The sequence below is a fragment of the Meriones unguiculatus genome, chromosome 11, assembly GCF_030254825.1.
Source record: "Meriones unguiculatus strain TT.TT164.6M chromosome 11, Bangor_MerUng_6.1, whole genome shotgun sequence".
Lineage (NCBI taxonomy): Eukaryota > Metazoa > Chordata > Mammalia > Rodentia > Muridae > Meriones > Meriones unguiculatus.
In genome coordinates, this window is record NC_083359.1 from 94,871,787 (window position 1) to 94,896,462 (window position 24,676).

Below are 24,676 nucleotides of genomic sequence, written 5' to 3' on the forward strand. Positions count from 1 at the left end.
GGTGTCCCAGGCAGTTTATTAATAGCACCATCCTCCATGCTCTGAAAGCAATCTAGTTTGGATGATAAATGTTATGATCACCCTAGTATTGAGAAGAGTCTCATCAGCGTGATTCCGAGAATCAGAGCTTGTCACCAGGCGGTGCACACAGCACCCTCAGTGGGCATTGTGGATGGATGGCAGCAGGCCACTGTGTGTGACAGGAATCCCTGATGCAGAGGAAATGCTCAGCCATGGCAGCTGGCAAGAGAATGGAATGGAGAGAATCGGATAGTTCTTTAGTGTCTCTTTTCCTGGAAATAAACTTGGGAAGGCTATTGGATGAGAATCTAAGAGGATGAGAAAAGTGCACTGGAAAATCCTTTGTGCAATTTAGAATGATTGGCAGGACGGTCCTGCATGAGTTGGACATTCCAGAAAGCAGCAATAAGTCTAATAAATCCGAAACCAGATATCAGAAAAGAACAAAGTTGGCATGTGCTATTTAGCACGTAATTGAGTACCAGTATTCAGGGAACACCACCCTGGGATTCTACGTCCAATTCATACCCACATGTCTGCATGTGCGGGTAGGCTTAGCCCACACTGAATGTATAGACAAAGTGGGTGTCCATGTCACCAACTCGCAGGCTCCTTTCTTAACCATTTTTGCCATCGTAGAATTGTGCTCCATCCCTTCCATGTCTCCATTTCCCTCATGGCCCCTCCCTCCTGTGAAAATTTGGACAATACAGGCCCACTGTTGGATCAAACTTTAAATATCCCTATAGTGTTTTACTTTCCAAATCATTTTCTGACTTATGGAACAAGGGTGGTATTCCCTTTTAAAGGATTTAAGAGTCCAGAAACCCCAGTGGGAAGGCAACCTGGGTCTGAGCCACGCATCCTGGAGCTGCCAGGAGCAGGCCTAGCGAATGGACAGAGAGCACAGGCTTCGGAACCTGGTCTGAATGCCAACCCCTCACTATTTGCAGTGTGGCTTTGGACTTTGATTTGTAATAATATGACCTGGCTCTGTGAGTTGCTTTGAAAAATAACTGAGATTTTTATTTAGCATTTAATACTGACCCTGGGTCAGAGACTAGCATGAAGGCCAAGAACAAGCACTTAGATGGTTTGTAAACGCGGGGCTAAATTTTGATGAAGAACAAGGGTAACTAATAATGCTTGCTCACCGTCTGCAATACATTCGAACGATTTGCCTTGATTCCTGGCATGATAAGTACCAAGTTAGTTGTGGCCATCGTGATGGCAGTTATGACAAGAGAATGGAATGGAGAGAATCAGATCATTCTTTAGTCTCTCTTTTCCTGGAAATAAACTTGGGAAGGCTATTGGATGAGAATCTAAGAGGATGAGAAAAGTGCACTTTTTCTCACTAAGTAAGGAAGGGGCTTACTGAGCAGTAGATACTAACTTTGTTGTACTTGTTACTATGGCATCAGGGGCATTCCTGAATTCAGTCAAGAGATGGTTTTTCGTCCTTCAAGTGTAATGCTGAGTCCTGAATGAATGCATTGTTTCATACATCATTCTCCATGAAGGAAAACTTACTTGTGTTTGAGAGAACCACTGCGTTTCTTCAGGGGCCCACCCTAACCTTGACTGTCTCACTTGCTACTTACCAAAGGTCACTTTTGTACATCAGCTTGATCTTACAAGGTGAACCGTCTGTTTTTAACATGCTGTCAAGTGCAGTTTAAAGCACTCAGGTAAAGCCCTGTTATGAAATAGGATTTGAACTCAGTTGCCACTGGTCACGTAGATGTACCCAAACTTGTGTTCTGATAGAAAAACAAACATTTGGTTAGCTCCTTGTACGTATGTAGAGGAGAAGGGGGAAGGGGGACAGAAAGAAAGGAATCTGACCTCTGGGCACTCACTTTCCCAATCCTGCATTCTGGCTGCTGTTCAAGTACATAAAGGCTGGAATTGCCACACCTTCTCTGCCCTGCTCTCTTCTACATGAAAAGCCAGTGAGCGCCAGATATAAAACAAGAAACAAAGAGCATAATGACTTTTCTGTGGCATAGTTCTTTGGATCATATTTTTCTAAAGAACTATACCTGAATGTGACTTGCTTGGATTCCAATAGTTTTTGGGTTTTTATGACTGTTGTTTCAGGACTTCCAGGGGCAGGCAGTGGTGGGGACAGCCCAAACTGAGGCCTTTGGCTCTAGAGTACAGTGAAGGACTACAGCCAGAGTTTAGAGAGTGCACCGGCTGCCAAAGGTGATTCTTGAGGCTCCAGCCTGCGAATCATCAGGATGCTGTGGGCTCCACCAACAATAAGTACTAGTATGTCACATAACCCCAGGTGGGGAAGGAAGGACTGCATGCCAAAGTGGCATGTGACAACCAATAAACTAAACTGCTGAAAGAATGATTCATGCAAGCTCTACACTGCTGAGGACAATGAGGCACCTACATTCTCTAGCATGGTGCTTGATGATTCTGGCTAAGTGAAACCCATGATGCAAATTCTCATTTTCACCTTGTTCCCACTTGGTTTGCTCACAGATTGTCTCGACTGTTTTGGTAGTGGTGGTGGTGGCCACACTGTCTGGGAGCCACACACACGCAGGTGTTTGCAGAAGCCAGATGACGGTACCATATTCCCTAGAGCTGGAGTTACAGGTGTCTATGAGCTGCCTGACATGGGTGCGGGGAACAGAACTCAAATTGTCTGGAAGAGCAGCAAGTATTTGTAGCCATTGAGCCCTCTCTCCAACAGCCCTTGCTTTTAATTTTTGAGACAGAGTCTTAATGGTACCACTTTTATCCTGGAACTTGCAGTGATGCTCCTGCTTCACAGTCACAATGTGCTGGGATTACAGGTATGTGCTGAGTTTACTTTACAAGTTATATTTCATTATTTAGTAGTCCTAGGGGTTGAATGCACAGCATGGTGCATTCTAGGCAAGCATCCGACCACGACCACTGGGTTATAGATGCAGCTCTTGCCTGCACTATTTTCCTATTAGTATTTTATTTAATTGTTTGTTTTTCACAAGTGAACAGGGGGACACTGGATAGTAGGGCTATATCCTACTCTTTTTTATATTTCTAGTGTCTGGCACACTCAGAAGCTCTCTAGAAACCAGCGGAACATGCAGAATCAGAACTTTGACAAAGAGCTTACAGTCTAAACCAGTGACCACCATGTTGGCACCATCTGTGACTCTTGTCACATTTCAATAGAGATCCTGACTTCCAGTCCACATGTGTAAGTTTTTCAAGCATCCACAGAACCTGATTCTAAATGTCTACCCTATGCCAGCTACTGAGGGGGTTATACAGATGGAAAATATCTTCTCTGTTCCTTTAGCAAGATTAGTCTCTGTCATGAATCACACTCTGTATATTCAGAAGCCACCCTAATAAATATCGCTGGGTTTATTTGATAGTTCTGGCTGTCATTTGAAACAGAAAATCAGTCCAACACGAGTGCAGTTAATATCAACTCTAGAGCTCCAAGCCTCAGTTGGCCAATGTTTTCATCATATGGAGACAATCTGAATTTTACTGCCATAGAAAAAAACAAGGGCAATATCTAATGCAAGAATTAGGAATGCATATCAGCTTTCACAGCACTGCTTGGTGATTATAAAAGTACACATATGTGTTGCCATGAAAAGCATTTCTAGTAGCCAAACTATCATGCTGGTGTGTGGTGAGTGTCGAGATCTCAGTGGCCTCTTTGCCTTTGATCTTTCTATTTTCTGAAGTTGTGAGATCTTGCATGCTCCAGTGATAATCTGGGAAAACATACGCCACTATAAAAGGAAAATTTTCTATTAGTCCAGGAATAATCTCTTATAGCAAAACCACCTGACAGGACCATGTGGGCACATATTACCCGTATGAAGACCAAAGATATTTTTACAACTGTGGATTATTTTCCTTCCTTTGTTCAAATCCATATGGTGCCTATTTGCACATCAGCCATCTGCAGTGCTGTCTTATTCAGCTCCAAGAATAGAATTGAAAATACTTGTTCCCAATTTCTATAAAAATAAAACTTGGTATTAGTTTTTCTATTTTTCCACAAGCACATTTCTCTACAGTGATGGCATGTCACCTTGACAGGAATTGGATGACAAGTGTGAATAAAGCCACCATGAAATATGGGTCTTCTGCTCTGGACACACACTGATTGATCTGCCCTCCACTCTCTTCTGCTTCCTCTTGCAGAATTGAATGTCTGCCTCTTTCTTCAACAAAGGATACTTGCTTCAATATGAAAAAAAGAAAATCTATCACTGGACTGTTATACTTCATCTAGCCAATATGCCTGTACATCTGTCTTCCTACCCATCCATCCATCCATCCACTTGTCATCAAGTAGAGCCTAGTTTAAAGGTTTGTCTACTTTTTTGGGGGGGAGCTTTCCCAGGGAGATGTCTGGCTGTGGTGTATATGCTTCCTGAAATAAAATGGGAAGGGAGGAGGTAGTGACATTCTACCAACATGCCCGTCTGAAAAGAGCAGAGTGATCATCTGCCTAGACTTTGAGGCTCATTTATTTCCTGAGTCCTGTCCAGAAGTTTCCTCTGCTACTTAAAGGAATTCTAAGTATGATCAAATAAGCCAGTCCAAACGAGGGCTTTGGACTATAGGAGACACTGGTTTGGGAGTGGGAGACGACTTGAGCACATGTATCACAGAGATAATCCATTCTAATGCCATACAAATCCTTTAGTCCAAACAGAAGGGATGAGGGGAGTCATTGCTCTCACTTAGGAAATCCCAAACTCACTACAGTGCCTGAAACCAAGAGGGAGAGGCAGCACTGCCACTGCTGTGTCAGCCCCCAGCCCAGATGAAGACATTGCCGGGTTTCTCGATGAGACTGGGAAAGTTTCATTGGACCTCAGTCTTGCAGAGCCTGAGCTCTATGATGTGTACTGACATAGTACTGAAATGAACAGGAGAAAGCAAAAATCCTATCTGAACAACAATAAAACTTCCCATGTCAACAAGCACAATGCTTTTCCCAGCTTGGGCAAACCCATGGCAGGCTGCACCTTGAACCTCTATGTAAACTGCCTTGTAGCATTTTGTATAGATAGGGTCTCCTTCATGGTGGAGTCTTAAGGGAGCATGGCATAGGAGAGAGGATGCAGGGAGGGGAGAAGGCTGAATTCTAGCACTAGTTCTACAATGAACCAGCTCATGGTTTTAATAAGAAGGTGACTTCTGTGCTAATGCTGAATGGGTATAAAATCAGGAGACTAAATAAGTTATACCTCTGTCTAAAGCGCTAAGATTTATAGCACATCGAACACATGATCCATGCCACGAAGAAGCAGAAGCAAGAAAGCAATCATGACAGCAGCTCACAGTAGGATCTCTCTGGCTATCCAGTAATAATCCTAAAGTCTTCCTTGGAAATGACATTTTGCTTCCCCCAAACTCAGGAGACCTTATTTGTGCAGGCTTTGGCTAGCACTCCCCACTTTCCACCATGTGCCTTATTGTTCACAAACATATCTTGCTTTCCCTGTGAACTCTAAGCTCCTCCAAAACATGGTCCACCTTTTGATCTCTTGCCATGTCTAGCCGCAGCTCTATAAATACTTGCTGAATGAATCAATGATTCTGTGAAGAGGGTCTGACTAGCTTTTCTTCCAGATAGTTATTCTTTTTACTTCAAAGATAAAATCGCGACGCAAACACTCCAACTTATTTATCTCAGTTTTCAATTTGAAGTTTCAATTCCAAAGTACTTAAGAGTAATGAAATGGTCTTTTAGCAAACCTTTATGGGCATCCATTCTGATGACTATTCCATTAATGTCAAAAGCCCAAGCAAGAGTAATAACAATAATGATAATATCAATTATATCAAGAAAAATATTAAGTGAGTTTTTTGACTGGGCCAACTTTCTAGTTCAGAACATGGTCTTTAGGGGAAATACTTCATATCTAAACTGAGTAAAATCAGAAATAATCTTTCTTAAATTATTTTCCCACAATGTATTATTTTAAAAATATAATCATTGGTTCTGTAATAGTGATGACCCCTATATGTGATTTTTTTTCATTCATTCACTTGCCAAACATTAAAAATCTTGACTCAGGTGTGATGTAACGTATCTAGGACATAAAGATGAAAATAATATAGTCTCTTCAAGAGATAGCAGTGAGAGGAGAAGAAAAACTATGACAACAATATTTGGATATAACATGAGGTTCTAATGCAAACTCTTACTTTTTAGAACACAAACTGTACCTGTCAACTATGACCAACTTATCTTATGGGAAATTATTTATGTTGAGACCAACCATTAAAAACACAAAGAGATGTGCCATGAGGTATTCACACAAGGACTCTTTTCTTGTGACATAGCCTTCTGGTCCAAGCAAAGGAAATTCAGACAGAAGGGAGACAGTCTGTCTACATTTCTGTTTGTTTTGAGCTTGTAGAGCTTCCGTGGTGGTTGGTGCTACCAAGCCCTAACTCTGTGCACAAGCCACGCCCCTGTCCACTATTCATCCCAACCTACAGCACAAATAATTTGGGCTCACATTTTCAATAGTGTCAATTGCAAGGGCTAGAAAAGCTATCATTTAATGAGCCTAACTTACTACCTGTTGGGTGAGATTTCTATATTTTGTTTCCCAAAGACCTCCTCCTTTTTTTTTTTTTTTTGTCTGATAATGTCTAAAAATTCCTCTGAGACTAATTTTAAAAGAATAAAGTATAGGATATTGTGAAGATATATACATACGTTGTTTAAATAATAATGATCAATAAATGCATTTGAATGATGCAAGCACTAATCAACACTATCCAGAAGGAAGTTTAAGGATAAAGTGTTAAAGTTTTGAGGTTATGATAAGTCTTAGCAATGTTTAGGAATCTATGTGTCAATAAAGCATCCAAGTAGCATTTGCTTCTACACAAATGTTTAACACTACTATTATCTTAATGCACTCATTGCTAGGGTGGGACATTTCCACTACAGACCAGTAGAGTCAAGATGAAATTCTTCCACCATTCAAGTTCTCAGACTTCTTTGAATTTTTATAAGACTTCTAATGTAAGAAACATCTAAATGTTCTAAGCCTGCCCTCTTAGCTTAGCATGGTGTAGCATACCTACAGTTCTAGGACTCAAAAGGCTGAAGCAAAAGAGCCAGGGATGTGAGTTTTGGTCTAGCATAACTACATAGTAAGAACTTTCATAGTCAAAAAATAAAACAAACAACCCCCCCCCAAAAAAACCCAAAAATACTTGCTGTCTGAAAATAATACAAAGAAAATTAGTCACTTAAACTCTCTAGTTTCCCTTAAATTAAGTTTTCTATCTAAAAATGATGGCATTCCCAAATTTTCAGTGAGATTATTTTCTTATTCATCAAGAGGAATTTCTTAACTTTCAAACTAAATGTGCTTGCATTTTATTGTTATAACTAGCCTGTTCAATCTCCTGGGACTAGAGGACAAAGTTACAGTAGCACCTTGGCATCATCTATGATCAGAAAAGTTGAATCAGTGTTATTTAATACTTAAGCAATAATTTACATTTGTAAAGAGAATAAAATTTTAATACTTGATTGACTTTCTTACTAAAATAATTGTTTTAAATTATTAAGGGGTTAGATAAACTAAGTCAAAGAAAGGAAGAGGGAATGAGGGAGAGAATGAGGGTGAAAAAGGGAAGGAGGAAGGAAAGAAGAATGGGAGGGAGGGAAGAGGAAAGAAAGAGAGAGGACTATGCAGAGAGAGAGAGAGAGAGAGAGAGAGAGAGAGAGAGAGAGAGAGAGAGAGAACCCCAGGGCAGATGATGGAGTTTGTCATTTATTTGGCTTCTGGTAGATATGTGTGTTTGAACCATTCAGAGGCCATGTCTCCTAGGAGATAAAGAGCAGCCTTCTATCTCAGCTCTAAATTAGGTTTAGTTGTATCTTAGTAGCTTCAGACCAGATACAGTTTGTTATGCACCACTTGTGGTCTGGGAAATAAAACATTGATAAAAACAAAACAAAACAGTCTCTGTCCTCAAGGACCATTTGAAATTGAGTGGAAGATGTAATCAAAAACTCACACAAAAGGCCTTAACTCACACTCAGCTGGATGGAGAAGTATGTAGAACAGATACAGAATGGGGTGAAAAAAAAAGGATTTAAGCTACTTTTAGTAGAATAGACTTCCTGTTGTCCAGCAACTTTGTTAACTAAGCAAAATCCACACTGTATTTCCAGAGTGTCATGGATTATGACTCTTGTCAAATATCTTTGGTCTCCCCTGTGGTACTGAGGTCTTAGAAGTACCCCCTCTTCTTTACTGCGGTAACCTATGTCCTTTCAGAGTGCTCTGTAAATGATAACACCTTCTCCATACTTAGGAATACTTGAATGAAGGATAAGGATGGTGGGTTTGAAACTGAAGGTCTGCAATAACTTCACTAGTGATATTCTGTGTGTGTGTGTGTGTGTGTGTGTGTGTGTGTGTGTGTGTGTACACTTATATGAGTATTTAGGAATGGAAGCCAGAAGACTACTTCAGGTCTTGTTTTTCAGATGCCGTCTACCTTGATATTTGAGACAGAGTCTCTTCTTGGTCTCATGCTCACCAAGTAGGTGAGGCTGGATGACAGCAAGATCAGGGATCTACTTTTCTCTGTCTCTGCAGCTCTGGAGGTACAAGCACACTATGCTCTATGTGTTCTAGGGCTTGAACTCAAGGTAAATTCCTTACCAAGCAAATTATCTGTCCAGACTCATCTCTGCGATATTCTGAATTCCTCAAGTGTCGATGAGTTCATTGGTAAAATGAGGATGCTGATGAAAACAATAGCTTGTTTTTTGTTTTGTTTTGTTTTTGTAAAAACTGCATGATAGCTATAAAATGTTTAGTGAAGTCACACTTGAGGCAACTGTTTTTACAGAGAGAAGAACAAAGATCTGAAGTCTAAGACTAGCATGAAGCACAATAACAGACTCATCTTTTCAGTGCAAAGAAAGAACTCAGGATCAATGGTAGGCTTTCCAGGAAAATGTGTAAACATGAGAGCCAAGTCACCTTGCTTTCCTGGGCTAAATATTTTTCATAATGTCTACATAATGGTCTTCTAGATCAAGAAAGTACTAATATGATTTTACTCTCTGAAACGAAGCAAGATTTCTAATCCACCTCCTCCAAAGATTAGGAGAAAAAGAGCCTCAAAGAAGTTCATATTTTTTGTTGGGATGAGGTCTTGAATATACATACCTGAAATCCACATCTCTCTGTTACTCAGAGGTTTTCATGAGAAACAGTTTTGAGTAATCTCTTTGAGTAGAGGATGTGGTCCAAGATAGGAAACACGGTCTTATTCAAGAGGCTGGCAGAGCTAGTAGCTCTCAGATAGACTTAGGTGAAGTATGTCTTCCTGTATTTAGTGTATGAAATACAGCATGAACATGTAACTAATATGCTCATTTGGATAAGTACCCAAATCAATATTAAAAGCACACATGCAATTCTATGGTTATTACACACAGAGGCTCAATAGCTCTCTGTGAAATGCATGCTTGTATGACTGAACAAATGGTTACATTTTCAACTATTCATTGCTGTGATTGCATTAACACTCATTAATATTAGCTGCACAAAGTTAAAGATCTCTTGAAAAGCTGATGAAATTTAGATTCCTAGCAAAGATGATTGGTGGGAGAAATCTTATTTTCATGGCTACCTAATTTTTATTAGCTATATAAATCTGTCTATTAGCTTCCCCCAATGCAACTAATATAAGTAGGAAATACAATGATATTCATGTTATAATTGCATGAAAGCAGTTAGAGGCAAATGCTTTTTCATGGATGAACAGGCTAGCTGCCTTTCAGCTTTGTCTACAGAACCAGGTCAATGGACACTTTTAAGGCAGACAGTATCTCATCTAGACAATGTCTACCTAGAATTCCGTATGAGACAGTTAGGTGGTCTCGTGCTAAATATCTTCTCTCCCACTTGCAGTGACACTGAGTAAATGGCAGGAGAGGGGAATGTTCTGCTGGAACTTGTATTAATCCATACCATGAAAGTCGTGTTTGAGAGTATTTGAGCTCTTGGCTTCGTGTTCTTCAAAACCTTCCCCTCTGGAGAACTTCCCTAAAGCCATGTATTTCCTTTCTTTCTGATTTTCTTGCATACAAGAAAAAAAATCAGAAACAGCTTTTAAATGAACTATTTGCACAAATATGTCCTCTTACTAGCGTTATGTATGTCCTCTTACTAGTGCCAACCATAATGTTCTTACCGAAAGATTGTTTTTTTTTTTTTTTTATTTCAAAGTAATCTTTAAAAAAGAGACATGTGCTGTGGTTTATTTGACTCTCTGAAAGGAGTTGGAGTGGGGGTCCTGAGCCACGGTGAACTGAAAGGTGGCAGTGGGGACTCTGAGTGTACGACCAGAGGTGACAAATCTTACACTATTCCCCAATCCCTGGGCTTAGCCCTTTCTCTCTCCCTTGCTTACATCATCCCCTACTCTTACATCAGGGTGCTTGGTTTTATGAGGACCCCGAATAAATCTAGTCCTTTCTGCAAAGCTTCAGCATCGAGGCATTGTGCCATTCTCCATAGAAGGATGAGTGTTACAGAAGCCAATGCATCTCACAACAGGGGAGAAGGGAGACTCACAGTGAGGCCATTCTTCTCCCAGACACTAAAGAATTTCAACTTTGTCCTTGAAACCTCTTTTCTTTGATTCTGAGGCACCATACCTCCAGTAGAGTATAGTAGCCTTAAAAAAAAAAAAGTAGATATGAACTCTTTCAAGGTCTCCTTCCTACACACATGGGCAGCTGCCTGAGCCTCCTGTAATCCACCCTATGAGCTTGGAGCTATGCTTTCTTGACAAACCTACCTTGGATTTCCCTTCTCTGAGGCATCTGTCCCTAACCCAGGCCATCTCAGTCACAGGGAACCACAACTTTCCCAGAATGAGACTGCTCTGCCTTCTCCAGTGTGAGTTCTAAAACCCCATTCTGAGCTTTCTCCTTGAGCCCTCAGACAGAGCAATGTGAGCTGTATGGTGGATGAACCAAAGAAAGCAAAGAGACAGGATCTGCCAAAACCAGCATGTCTAAACTGTTAAGAGACACCTAATAAGAACACACAACTGCTAAACAGACATCACTGCCAGTTACACTAGGTAGGAGTGATGAACTCTTTCTTCTATGAGTACTTAGAGCCTACACCTTCAGAGTAATCTCTAAAGATAAAATCAGCACAAGGAAATCCCAGGTTTTGACTATAACTAGGAGGGGTTATTTTTGACCATGTCTTATCTCTTAGAGGCAGATACTTGATTTTTGTTTTTGTTAATATGTCTTAGATTCTGGGTACCAGTGAAACAGCTCATTTCACATCTCTTCTTTTAAAAGTCGGTTTCCAACAGTACTACTGATTTTGCAGAGACCTTGAACTTACACTTAAGACATACTTAGAATAGTGGTTGGTTTTGCTGGTAAAGCAGCAACAAGCAAACCAACAAAAAACTGCTAGTCTTGGTGAAACCTCAAAGAACCCACTCTTCTTCTCTTTCCTGTATTTGGTTTCCCATTCTTTCATCTCCTAATAGTAATAAAAACTGCTTGAGTAGGGTCAACAAGTGAAGCTAGCTAAAAGAAATAGAAGCTGGGCTCCCTAAGTCAATAGTTTGCTCTCCTTATTTCAGGCAACTCCAATTCTGAAGCAAAACTAGGGAAAAAATACCTCTGGGTGATGTATCTCTTTTTAAGACTCTACAGTGTACATTCTAGGGGGTGGAGGGTACATAAGCTTGAACAGGCGTTCTGTTGTCACTGGGAGATTACTCTAAGCCCATGGAGAAGAGGCATTACTTCTTTTCAGAGTTTGCATGCTGCCCTCTTCTGGCTTGTATGTCCAGGCTTGTCAGCACATCAAAATGTTTATTTCAAAACCACACCTGTGTGTGGTGTACCTTGGGAACACAGAAAAGAGTGTTGAAAATCTTCAGGACTTCTCATCAAATGAACATCCTTGAAGCTAACCAGAGGAAGTAGAGTCATTTTCCCTCCGGCTCCTGGATTCTCATTTTAGGCTGCCCACCATCACAGAATCTCACTTCGCATTCTTGCTTTGTGAAACATCTCATTCTCCACCCTCTTAACTCCCACACAGCTCTGAGACTCATCTCCACAAATGAATGCTCCACCAAGGGCTGGGCCTGTTAATGTGCTGGAAAGTCAAGGGGATTTTCCTACTAGAAGTGATGGCAGTGACAAACATGCCCAAATGATAGGTTATTGTTGTAATGAATGGTCCACCTAAGGACCACATTTTTGTGTCCTTGATATGTGATCAAGTTTGGTTTTATACATTATTAAGTCCACGTGTACAATTCTTAGAGAAAAGAGAGTTATGTGACAGGAGAAGCAGGTAATTGAGGAAGCAGATGCCACCATAGATCAAATTTATAATTACATGTCTTTCCCTTCTAAGTACTTCTTCATCTTACATGCTGGTCCTTTGTGGAAGGAAGCTTCCCTGATCGGAAGCTCAATACAGGGCCACATTTTCACTGGATGAAATAATTCCTGAATGTTCTCATAACTGCTGAAAGGAGTCTAGCACTGAGCTCCTGCCTAACACCTGGCATATCTGCTGCCACAGAACTGGAGAACAAATGTGGATGGCGCAGCCTCCAGTGTGCCTAGAAGACTGTAGTCTCTCATAGTTTGCCCTTGAACCTGGCAGGCCACTCATCTCATATTACTAGAACCCAAAACCCAACTCAGGATTCAGCTCCATTCTCATGATCTAGAATGGAGCCAAGGTAGAGGTGTTCCAAAATATTTAAAGGCATGTGATTTGTTTAAATTATGCTGTACATATTTTGAGGAAATCTAGATCTCTGGCTAGCTAATGTGAGACTTAAAGAGAATGAGCATTGGAATGCCTCTCTCCATAAAAACGATAGCACCAAATTGTGAAAAAGCAAAACATTGTGTGTGTATATATGTATATATATATACATATATATATGCCTATGCTACCCCTCATCCAGACATACACATCTACATGCAAAGCCACAGATACCTCAGCCTACACAATGCACATGTATTCAGGCTCTCAGTCAGTACCATCCCACCCAGCCTGGCTTTAGAGCTGAATGGCAAGCAGAAAGGAGTTACAGAAGACTGACAAAGGCTCATTATAAAAACTACCCAGGCTGTAGGATGGCTCAGCTGCATCAGCCTGATGACCCCCGCTTGAGCTCAAGATCTCACTGTGGAAGGAGAGAAGTGGCTCCCTAAAGTTTTCCTCTAACCTCCTCACATGTACCCCCTCCCCCCAACGCCAATACTAACAATGATGATAAAACAAGCCGCCGTAACTACAAGCAGACTGTGCATCTTCATACGAGGACAGAGATAAACCTGTGGCCCTCCCAAAGAGAAAAAAAAGGCCTAAGAAAAACCTGATCTGTGAAAATTTGAATAAAGTAAGGCTTCCCCGTAGCTCATAAAAGAGCCTACTCTGGTATTTCCTAGTTGTACACACTGACTAGTGAAAATGTTACAATCAGTTTCTCTGGTGATGTGAAGTGCAGAACACTATAGCAACGGCACGTTCTTTCTTAAACATAGCATTTACTTGCCACATCTATTGCTAGTCATGACTTTAAAAAAAAAAAAAGACTTGCGTGATCATTCACTTCAGTCAAAGGGCAAAAATGTGACATTTTCCTATCACCATGGTAGAACTACGCATGCATTCTTCTTAATGACGAAAGCACACATTCATCTGATTAAAAGAAAATGGGTCAACTTAAATTCTCCATGGCGATAAGCAAAGTGAATAGCTTTCTTATAGCTTCCTTATCTTGCTTGGCTGGGCACAAGATTTGGGATAAGGGCAGCAATGAAACTCAGGTACCGTGGAGGGATGAGTCAGCTGTGAAGTGTCAATGAATGGGTCTCTACCAGGAAGTACTAGGAGCTGGCTGGGTAGAGTTCCATTTAGATTTTGCATCTGATTACTTTGGCACCCTGAGGAGACCCCAACTCTGCGTGTTCCTCACTCCAGGAAAAGCACTTCTTACACAGAATGGGGGCCGTGAATGTCATGAGGACTGTCCAAAACACTACCAATCCTTTATCACAGTTACTCAGTCTCTTTGGCCTTTCTGGGAAGATGGAACTGATTAAGCAATGTTAATTTAATCATAAGTAATCAACATGGGAAAAAATTACATAACCAACTTCAAAATTGTGAATCAAACAGCGAAATCCTAGGAAAATAGTCGTTTTGTCCCCTCCCCCGACAAACACAACTTTCACCTCAAAAATAAACATAGAGAAATCTATACATTTAGTGATTAAACAAAACGGAACTACGAATTGACACTGCCTGGAAATGGTTCTATTTTGTACAACGTTCTCTCATTTATATTTTTAACTATGTAGCTCAGGCTGACCTGGAACTCATAATTTCACTCTGTCTCAGCCTCTTGAGTGCTGGGATCAGTTCCTATGTTCTGAACCTAATTTGAGGGAGTTTAGAACTCATTCTGTCAGGGGTTCTGAAAGACAAAAGTATCCTCAATTCATCAATGAAAGTGAGAATAGGACAACTACGTTTTTAAATTGCTGCCTCGCTTCTCTCCTTTTCTCCTTCAGACACAGCCTAAAGACATAGTGGTATTTCAGCCACGACGCTATAGCCACTTTGGCCACATGCTTAGGAAACCAAAACTACGCCCAAGCCTGCCGTGGCTTCCTGATCCTACAGGGAGCACCTTAAGGTATTCGGTAGGCGGACTCTATTCAAAGCATGCTTCCTAAACAATTACCTGATGGGTCACCATTATCACGAAGCTCACCAAGGGGCGCGCGCACAATATGCAGGTACTGCTGGTGTTTTTACAAGAAAGATCGCGGTGAAGTTTAAAGGTCTCCGCTTTCCACCTACGCAGAATCCAATAGGCGAATCCACCTGGTGGCCCCAGACACACAGAAGCCACGTACCTACCCGAGCGAACTCAGGAGGGCTCCTAGCTGCTCTGCGAACCAGCCCCGCGGACAGAGGTGAATCCACCCTAGGTGCCTGGGAGAGGCAGAAGGCAGAAAGAAACCTGTGCGCAGTCACATAGGTCGTGACAAGCCGCATACCTGCAATGACGAAATGGAAGCCTCCTCCTCGGGTCCCTTGCGCGTCTCCCTGAGCCTCTCCTCTGGGTGAATGACGGGATCCACAGCGCGGAGCGCGCAGGACCGACCTCCGCAGCGGCAGCCTGGTTCCCGCAGGAGGCCGGCGAAGCAGCGCGGGTGAGCGGAGCGAGCCGAGTCCAGCGGAGCGCGCAGAGGGCGGAGCGCGTCTGGCCGCGCCTGCAGATGTGGAAGGAGCTGGAGACAGCGCTGGGTCCTCTAGGCGCTGCGTGGGGATATTATCACCGTCCGGGATTCCTATTGGCTCGGAACACCAAACAAATCACACCAGTCACCCCCTCCTTCTCGGCTTCACTCCCCTCGCGCTTGCTTCTCATTTAGCCCGCAAACACACACACACACACACACACACACACACACACACACACACACCCACACACACTTCAGTGCTCGCTGCGTTTCTCCCTTCCTCATTGCAGACTGTGGATTTACAACCTTGTGGGCAGCTCTTAACATTTTGTTTAGCAGACTTCCAACCCAAACCCCGTCATGTAGAGAAATCCACCATCCTCGCAGCCGATAAAACACACTCATGCCTTCAGATCTTCCTCTTTAGCATGGACGCAGAATGTGAAGACTATAGAAACACACACACACACACACACACACACACACACGCACACACGTGTGTGCATGCCCACATGGAGCCAAGGTTTCTTTTGTTTTGAGGCTGGTGAAATGAAAGGCAAGCCGATCCCGTGGCCATTAGTGAGTCGAACTAATAATAAAATTCTTAAATGAATTCAGTGCAAAGTAACCATCATTTAGATATGTCTTCCCTGCCATACACTGTTTCAGTCATTATTATCCCTATGTTTTGCTTATTGAAAGCAGAGATCTCTCATATGAATAAGACTACTCATCATCCGGAGAACAGAGACCAATGCTTGCACACGTGGGCTGGACATTCTAACCAGCTCAATGTGGTGCTTGCTGGACACTAGCGTCTTCTCTGCAGGATCGTTGGTCTCCATTGACTTCATCAACATTGTGTCTCTACTGACAAGGGCACCTGGGTGAACGAAAACACCTTGGAAAAACGTTCATCTGTAAACATGCACAGAGATAACCCTTTGACTCTCTCAAAGAGAAAAAGGCCCAAGAAAAACCTGACACCTTTAGTACTGAGCTGGGAAAATTAAAATAAAGTAAGGCTTCACCGTATTTTATAAAGCAGTCTACTAGGGTCTTTCCTCCCCAGTAAGTTTCAAGGAAATTTGAACGACAGCTTTCTCGGCAGAAGCTCTCACTTCTGACACCACAGAGCTCCATTTTGAATTTTGACCTGACACTTTCTTTCCCAGAGTTATTGTATACCTTATCAAAACTTGGCAGTCTGGCTTCAGCCAACTCAGAGCATACTTACGTTCAAAATCATAGAAAATAATAAGTTTCTTAAATTCGTTACGAACCCACATCCTACCTGCTTTCTTTTCACATTTGGACCCATTCCAAGAATCCGGAACTGCAAAGCTGTTTCTCAGAATGGGCTAACCCAGAATCAGCCAAGACCTCCCATACTTTATAAGGGGAATAAAACAGAATGATAAAGAGGCTTGCTGAAGGCAAGAGCAAGCAAAGCTGGAAGATGGGGTGACCGCCTCTCTTCTATTTTCTTGCAGTTACCTTCCCATACTAACTATGCACACCAAAGGAAGCTGAAGAGCTAACTCAGCAGATTAACCAATGTCTGCCTTTGTCCAAAAGAACTAACAACTAACAACAGGGGCTCATTCAGTCACCCTGATAATCATTCTACTCATTATTTCTGGACTAGTCATATACACAAATAAGTTGTCAATCACTTGGTTTAGAGCTGCCTTTCAGGATAAATACAAATGGGAATCCACCCACAAATAATAACAAAGCAACAACAACAATAATAACAGATAAAGCAAGTCTTTTATTTATTTTTGCTTATTACATTCAGGACTCATTATGGCTTTTCATATCACTAGAGAGATGGTGTCACTGGAGTCATGAATAATATAAAGGCACAGATAACATGGCTGAGTGCTTCATATCTGGAAGGTCAAGGCAAGAGGACCTTGAGTCCCAGGTTTGCATGAGCTACATACCAAAAACTTTCTACATTCTGTCCCAATAAGAGGGGAAAGTAGGAAGGGAGGGACGGAGGGAGGAGGAAGGAAGGAAAAGAGAAGTACCAATAAATCTTAAATTTCATTATTTCATTTCAGGTAATAATTCAATCCAATTAATGAAGAGCAAAACTAGATGATCTGAAGGACACTTCCTGTCACTAATCAGTTATGCAATTAGTGGAAAATAAATCATTCATACATATTCCTTACTCTACTGATCATTTACTGCTTTAGGAAGACTTTTTTTTCCCCCAAAGATAATGCCCATATGCTACCGCTCATTAAGGCTTGCTTGTAAATGGCGTGGACATTGATAACAATAAATACGCACTTGCATCCTGGTGGGAACACTAGCAGTGCAGATCAGTGGCCAGAAGCTCCCATTTTATATTCTACTCTACCGTTTTCTCACCCTGTCTACTTCAATACTATTTGTTTTAGTAAGATACATTCAAAAGTGGGCACCTGGGTGACCTTACCTGGTCATGTTAATGGTATAAAAAGATGGAGAAATCTTAAATGGATTCAAAGCCTTGAGTTCTTCTCAAGGATTTCTTCATAAGGGAGAAGAAAGAAAGAAAGAAAGAAAGAAAGAAAGAAAGAAACAATGGCAGACAAAATTCAAACAAAGAAGAGACTTCTTCCAAGTAACATTTTCAGCTGTTGAAAGGAGTCCCTCTGGGGGAATTGGAGATCTTGAAGTCGCTGACTGGTCAGAAAAGGACTCAGAGTCCTCTAAAGAGATTTTGAAGGTGTTGATAGAAAGTCAGACAAGATAGCCTAAGGTTTATTTCAGCCTGCAACTTTATTATTGGACTTAAATACTACTAAGGAGTATACAATTTTATTGAGTGGTATTCATTAAATCTAAAAAGTTTGCAACTTGTGATCTAAGGAGATGTAGTCCTGTAGTACAGATGATTATTAACAGCCTTCTTCAGACACATTTATATGTTCTTTGAGGAATATATGTATTATACATATAAAATTTGTAACAAGAAAAAACAATTTTTCAAATGTTATCATTTGTGCTCTGCTATACAAAACATGACTAGAAAGCTAAAGATGAACCTTTCATTCCCAGTGTTAAACCTTCTAATTTTAGAGGGTGTCTGTTCCTGTTCAATTGTATGTTAGATGCTTTCTTGATGCAAACATTCATCTCCTTTTTATCTCTTCATTCACCTAAACGGCTTTCTTTTCATCTATTCATTTGTTGTAGACCCATAAATGGGAGCCTACTTCTTTTTAAAGAGATACCTTCCTTAGATCATCATAGATGTTTAAATGTAAAATTGTTTAAATTATTTTGATATGGATAGCTTTAAAATCTTTGCCTTGATGGTTAATAATTGTTTTTTCTTCCATATGATGAAATCTTTGTCTTACAGAACACCATAAATATTTTGTTGATGTTCTGTTTAGACCCAGGTCTCTAAATGAAATATTTATAAGTTTTATATATACATATATATGTACTCACACACACACACACACACATATATATACACACACACACACACATACTGATTTTTCAACTATTTCTATGGAATAGAATTTATTATTCTTATGCCACAATATTCCTGCCCAAATGTGTACAAATGATTTACAAGACTTTTAAAGGAAAAATTATAGCCCTTACTGTGCTTCAGAATAAGCTCCTTGGCCATGAGAGGGCCATCTGTCATGTCTGTGTCAGCCTAGCAGAGCAAAGAGCACAGTCCACAGATGAGCTTGGGAAATTAATAGGAAAGAAAATGACCACACATTCAGCTGAAGCCTTGTATTTTCCCTTAAGACCCAGAGAGCAGGTGGCCATGGGTTCTTCTGTCTCATTAGCCCATGTTTATTAGATGTCAGCAAAATCTTTGCATTGTACTCTTGGTTCTGAGATATGGACAGAAAGAGATGAAGTGGGTGCAATCAGAGAAGAAAGTCACCTTTGGCCCAAATGTGCTGTTGTAGTGTAAATAGTAAGTTCATGAAATATAAATGAAAAAAAAATTGAAAACTGTGTCCATTTAGCAGAAATAACCTGTCCCCTAAATTCATATATCGCTACCCATAGATCAGTGCAGCTCTAAGAGCCCATCAGAAAAGTTTCTTTGTTCAGTGAATGATGGCCAGACAACAGAGAATAAATTTTAGTGGAGTGCTCAGCCAAAGCGGGACAGCAATGCCATATCCCTTCCTCAAGACTCAGCAACCATTGTAGAAGAGGCAGAAAGGTTATAAGATCTGGAGGTTGGGGTGAGGGGACCTGAGTGAAACAGTGTCTTCTGGACATGACAGAATTGTTTCACTCATTAACTCGAAAGAGTTATGGTTGCCTGCACAAGACCCACGCATGAGCAGGCCATTTGATGGTCTAGCATGAAGTGGGAAGGGGTTAACAAGCCCCCACACCTAAATGTGGAGTGATGGGTAGCTGATGGATTCTAGAGAAGAGAAAGACAGCTTTTGTTTCTTTTTTAAGTATGCTCTTGGTAGGTTGACTGCTCTCTAGTGAATGATCTCTTACTCAGGAGTAGGTTGAGCAGCACAAATTAGAGTCGATGGGTTACTAAAAAGAGAAAAGGACACACAACTGGGAGGACTATAGGAAGGTGGGAGTAGATCTGGGAGGAAATAATGTATGATTTGCAGAGTAAATATAACCAAAATACATTGTATGAACTTCTCAAAGAGTTAATTAAGAAATGAGAAAATTTTGGATGTGGCACTTTTGTATTGCTGTGTTCTCAGTTTCTGAAGCGAACAGGAATATAAATTCAATTAAGAAAGAAAAGACTTATCTTAGCTCACAATTGTAGAGGACTTCAATCCAGTGGCTATCGCTGTTCACACTGTGATGGGCTGGGAGGCAGAGAGCAAGGGGAAAGCCAGGGACCTGCAAAGGCCTGCTTTCCCCATAAGCCTTATCTTTCAAGGCTTCTAGAACATTCAGAAATGTATCACCAACTGAGGACCAAGCACTGAGAACATGAATGTGTGGTGGACACTTCTACATGTATCATAGGGAATGTTGAGATGGTCACTCCCACAGCTCGTTCCCAGACCTGCTGGCCAAGCTAAGGAGGCAGACAAGCACAGCAGCATGCATGGGTGGAGAGGGATCCTGGCTGTCTATATGTACCATGCTATTGCTGCCAGGTTACAAAATCCAACCTTCAGCTTGGAGAGATCGTGGTGGTTGTACTTTACCCTAATTTCTTCTTTGGAATAGATTAAGCTGGGCCTTTTATCATCCTTCTTTCTTTTTTTCTTTCTTTCTTTTCTTTCTTTCTATCATCTACTATCTATCTGTATGATTGGAAATTGATAACGATATGATAGTTTTAAATGTTAAAGAAAAATCCACGGAGAGTTATGGATATGATAGAATTAGCATATAAGCAAGGCAAGATGAATCCAGTTGTTTCTAACTTTCTAATTTCTGTGTGCATTCATGTACTAAATATTCCAATGGGCCAAGAGGAGTTGTATGGATTTCTCCTGTTAGGAAAGGCCAATAAGCAACGAAAAGAGCCCATCCCTAGCAAGTTATAACAGAATCCTGGGACAAAGGTTTAGATGACAGACATCATCACACAGTTCTTATTGTGTAGATATTGATGTCACTGCATTAGGTCCTGAATCACTTAGTGTTTGAGAATCTACTTTAATTCATGGGTATCAGTTATCATACATACAAAATGAGATCAAAAATATCTGCGAGTTTTATAAGAGGATTAACTTAAATTTTGCTTTAAATGGTTTACTGAGAGCATAGTGTGGAGAAAATAATAAGGGACAAATTCCAAGCTTGATAGGACAGGCCCTTCCTGTGCTGAAGACCAGAGACTTGACTAGCATCAATTGGATGTGGTAAAGGTATGGTCTCTGGATGGATTTTAGCACTCCTAGAATTACATACTGATTGTATTTTTAGAAATAAGCCCAAGCCATTAAAGGAAAATCCTTCTTACCAGAAGAGCGTAAGATGACTATTTTATTTTAAAACATGCAGTCAAGGCAACACCTTAAAATGACAAATGTTGACCTTGTCTTGGGGAGAACCTGTGTCTCTTCATACTTACCACTATCTTTGGTCCCTGGCAGGCTGTCAGTACAGGTTAGATGAGTAGCTTAATTCTCTAATTGGGTGGTAATTTATTAGCAAAATGATAACTTCCTTATGTAGATTACAAACTGGCAAGAAAATAATTTAAAAAATGGGTTCCAGTATGTTTTATCTAGTAAAAATTGTGTGTTTTTTAAATATTTGGTGACAGTTGATTAAGAGAGCTGACCGTGCCTGCCTACTTCCCTGGTGGACACTGGCAATCAGGCTTACTCTGGCTATGGGAATAAATCCAAAATTTACATGTATATTTCCAAAGCACGGCTTTGAGAGCCCTTCCATGGCCCAGTACATTTCCTCTCTCTCTTTTTTTTCTAAGAGACTATTCAGGTCCTTGGGTCTCTGAATGAGGATGGCATGAAGCAGAGCCACAGTCCACCAGAGTCAGACATGTGCCAAAGGTGAGTGGTACAACCTAGCTGTCACAAGCTGCAGAGACTATAGGTTATTTCTTGACTATCCTACAACATAAACTAAATAATGTTTCTGTAAGTGGATATCCAAGTGTTTGTTCTCTCCACCTATGCCTTGCTTTGCCCCTTTGCTTCTTCAGTTGGTGTCTTCAAAGATGACAATCCTGCTTGGAAGCACGCTAGCAGAAGGAGGCTCCTGTTCACAGCTTCCTCCACATGTCACTTTCCACACTGATAAGATGCACGAGTGAATACGAATACATACCATCTGATCTTGCGTAACAACTAGCTATAATGTAAGACCAAAATGCTGAGCAGTGACACAAAGGCTTGTGTATTTACAATTTCAAATATCCCCGTGAATATCTCCTTCCTTGTTTAAATGGAAAGTTCATATCACACCTTCTAGACTTTACCTAGAACTGTCTTCCCCTCCCCTTCTTTGTGTTTACAATGCTGAGACATGCATTCCTCTCTACAATACTCTGTTGTAGGTGGTGATTAATATTTACTATTGGTTTATCTTCTGGTAATGCTGCTGTTAATCCTAAACTGTATAACCAAATTGCCACACAGACACTGGGTTTATTTAATTAACCGAGAACACAATGCTGGGCAATAGCTACTCCATCCTAAACCTCCAACCCCTCATAGTTTCCTAACATTTAGATGTCCCACATTATACTTGCTTTTTGTGATTATATTATGTCCAGTCCATCTCTACATCCACTTAGTTCCAAGATCTGTCCTCCAGCTCTGTTCTCCTAGCTCTCCTCTCCTCCTTCTCTTCCCACTCATTTCTTGTCCTCTGGCTCCTCCCAGCTCAATATTGTGTCTAGTTGCTTTATTTTGCCCTGTTTACATAAGAGTTGAGAGTTGAGACAGGATGCTTAGAATGAGTATAACAATGCAATATCCAGATTGAAACCAGAGAGTTGGGGGGGGAGAAATCAGCATTTGAATGAACAAGGGTAAGGTGTATACATTTCAAAAGAACATTATACCAACAATACTCCTTATAGAAAATTGTCTTTGTCCCTTATTCCTACTTGGCATTATCTGTGTGCTCTACTTTTTTTTGTCAGCTCCCCGGGAAACACGGTTGCTATAACAATGAGACACACACTAGCTGCATGATTCAAACAGAGCTACAGAGTCAGATGGCCCAAGTCCAAACCTGAAATACATCACCTGTCTCAGCCACCGCTTCCTTCTCTGTAAAGTCGAGCTACCAGTAAGCCTTGATGGTGTTTTAAATGGGGCCACGGAACTATTTAGCATTGCCTTTGGTAGTAGATGTGAAAGCAGTTCTTTGTTAGATGATTAAAAAAAAATTCACTATCGTAGTAACACTATTCTCCCCACCATGTAACACATTTTATTGAAGTGACGAGTAGCCCAAGGCCTCAGAAAAGCCACTGATTGTCTCCCCAATAAGTTTCTGTAGAAGTGGGAGAGTTGAAATTGTGTGTGTTTTAATATTTTGTGTTTTGTAAATAATAAGGAGTGTTAATTTTCGGCTAATGACTGCTAACGATGGAAACAACGTTAGAAAGAAAAAGCTGAGAGCCTCCTCCATGGTCGGTGCCTGTGTGGTAAGATTCTCCCATTTGTGTTTTTTAATGATTTGTATTTTTTTAAATACTACAGAGTATTAAATTTCAGTTGGTGTCTGCTCACAATGACAGTGTACAATACTATTGTTTCTGTTGTGTTTATTTAATGTTTTAGTCTGTGTGCATGTTGTCTGTGTCTGTGTGAAAATGTGTATGTGGGGGAAGGGGGTCAGAGGACAACTTGTGGGGATTTGTTCTCGCCTACCCTGGGTGTATCCGGATTGGAACTCACAACATCAGCCTGAGAGCAAGTGCCTTCACCCTCTGAGCCATCTTTCTGACCAAGTGCTATTGTTTTTAAAACTCTGATCCAGGTTATTTCCCAAGTAGGTCAAGTCACCCACCTCCAGCTCAGGACCAGAACGGAAATCAAACGATCTGTGCTCTTACTTCCGATCTCCCCAGTATAACTGCTGCCTTCTGGAAGGGCCTCAAGCAAACATTCCTGATATATTTGGAAGGGAACAAAAGTTAGTCTGGAACATTTACAGAGGTTTTATATTAGTGCGCATCCTAGGCTGCCCTGCACAAACTTCCGAAAGCAGCAGGATCAGTGACGGGGGACAGCTGGCCAGCCTCAGAGCAAGCTTGGCCCCATCAGGATTTCAGGACTGTCCCATTAGGAGAGCAAGACTGAGAGCCTCCTCCACAGCTGGTGCCTTTGTGGGGAGATTCTCATCAGGAGTAGTTACACAGACGGGGTCATGGAGTCATAGGTCTGTAGGGATTGGGTAACAATAAGATTACATCCCTCCGACTCAGGGCTTCAGAAAGACATGAATATTAACGAAGTGCGTGTGTCTCATCAAGAGAAATTATTGATTAAACTTCTGTACCCAAGTGTCAACATATTAGGGGTTAATAAAGTGCACTAAATTGATAGGGAACACTCATCTCTAACATAGACAGCAGAATGAGACCTGGCATGAGCAAACAAAGCAGAAAGTAGAGGTGCTCTGTGTCCTTATGATCAGTTCTGAGGTCAGTCTGTTACTTGATATCATAATACCAACAAGAGTCTTTATATTTTACTCATTGGTATGGGTATGCATGTGTTTACTACTTGTTACTTCTAGAGGGTACAAGAAAGAGATAGCTTTCTACAAAATCTCAAGGAATCAAGCCTCACAAACCCTCTTGATCCTCTGTGACTCTGAATGATCGATCACCCTGCCCAGCCTCATTTTTGACAAGAAGAAATACTCTACATACGTTGCAAGGTCCTGCTGAATCCT

At 41.1% G+C, this 24,676-nt stretch overlaps 1 protein-coding gene across 3 annotated transcripts in view; it reads right to left on the reverse strand.

Annotated features, from left to right (window-relative positions):
- Positions 1 to 15,480, reverse strand: part of Grem2 (gremlin 2, DAN family BMP antagonist) — a 90,094-nt gene extending 74,614 nt beyond the window's left edge. The window contains exon 1 of one of the 3 annotated variants that reach the window (XM_021652056.2): positions 15,131 to 15,480. The gene's annotated coding sequence lies outside the window, so the exon portion shown is untranslated. The other 2 variants (XM_060364728.1, XM_060364726.1) reach the window with 2 other exon arrangements.
- Between the last annotated feature and the right edge of the window lie 9,196 nt (positions 15,481 to 24,676).